This window comes from Oryzias melastigma, linkage group LG11 (genome assembly GCF_002922805.2).
Source record: "Oryzias melastigma strain HK-1 linkage group LG11, ASM292280v2, whole genome shotgun sequence".
In the NCBI taxonomy this organism is placed as follows: Eukaryota; Metazoa; Chordata; class Actinopteri; order Beloniformes; family Adrianichthyidae; genus Oryzias; species Oryzias melastigma.
In genome coordinates this window covers 20,815,832-20,817,190 of record NC_050522.1, presented here as the reverse complement: position 1 = coordinate 20,817,190, position 1,359 = coordinate 20,815,832, and the positions used below count along the sequence as shown (strand labels likewise).

At 55.8% G+C, this 1,359-nt stretch overlaps 1 protein-coding gene across 2 annotated transcripts in view; it reads left to right on the top strand.

Moving 5' to 3' along the window:
* LOC112136642 overlaps positions 1-1,359 on the top strand; it is an 8,794-nt gene that overhangs the window by 1,222 nt on the left and 6,213 nt on the right. The window lies entirely within an intron of this gene.

Here is a 1,359-nt window from a genome sequence, read left to right as displayed (position 1 = left end):
TCTTGTACCGGGTCGAGCTAAAACGCACAGTTTGAAGGCCGCGCACTCATTTTACAACACCCGAGATCTTCTGGCAAAGAATAATGAATTCTTTACATACAGCATTTACCTCGCGGGGGTTGAGGACCGGATATACACGCACGTGCCCACACACACCAGTTCCCGTTTCTGTCAGTCAGTCTACCAACTGACCCCATCCCCTTCCTCATATAAACATGCAATAGGGTGAAGGGGAGGGTGTCTGGGGAGGCCGTGTCCACACGTAGCCGGGTATTTCTACAAACGCATATCTGCTGACCTCCGTTTTAAAAAAAGTGTTACGTCCACACGTGATCGTTTTAAAAACAATTCCATCCACACGTCCCCGGATACTTGCACTCTTAGACGCGGTTATGAGCTTGTCAGAACAGTAGTTGACAGTGGAAAATTGGAATTTCGATATTAAATCCTCCTAATGGCAACACCACAATTTCGAAAAAAACTCGCATTTTCCGATCCAGCAGGGGATCAATCTACATCGGAGCCGGGGGGGTGTCCAGGTCTCGGTGGTGCGGAATCCGGTCCCTGCTCTCGAGAACTAGTTCTCTCCTTAACTCCATCAGTGGGTGTGCCTGGTCGGGCCTTGTTTACATCACTCCTTGGGGCCTCTGTTTCTCTTGGGTTTCCCTCTGCTCGGCGAGAGTGGGCGGCCCCTGCCTTGCTCCTCACCTGGACCTCTCGCGGTGGGGGCGGGTGGATGTCTGGAGTGTGGGGTGGGTTGCCCTTGGGGGGCACTGGCTCGTACCTGGGATGGGGCAGGGGGATGCTCGGCACCGCTGGGTGGTGGTGGGCTGCTCTTCGGGGGTTGGGGGGCTTTCTGGGGTCGGGGTCCCGCGTTGGCCCTCCTGGCGGGGTGGGGGGGCTGCTCCTCTGGCTGGGCTGGGGCCTGCACTCTCCGTGTTCCTGTGCCTTCCTGCTCTTGGGTGTGGGGGGCCTCTGTGGCGGCCCCGCGTGCCCCGGCCCGGGTGCTTGGCGGGATTGCCCGGCGGGCGGTTTCTCTCCGCGGCTCCATGGCGGGTGTTGGGGGGGTCTTGGCATGGGGAGGGCCGGGCGCTCTCCCCCTGAATACATTCCATCACCATCCACCTCAGCGAAACATAAACACTCACCTGAGCACAGGTGTCAGCTCACCTTAGCACTAACCGTTTGTGTGACAGAATGAAAGTCTTTATCTTAATGGGTTTGTATGATGAAGTGTGTGAGCTGCAGTTGCAGTTGCATTAAGTACATTATGACTAGTTTAAATGTGGAGACTATTTTGGCCAACAAGTGTGTGTGTGTAACTATAGAGTGTGTGTGTAGACAGGCCCCGCCCATTCT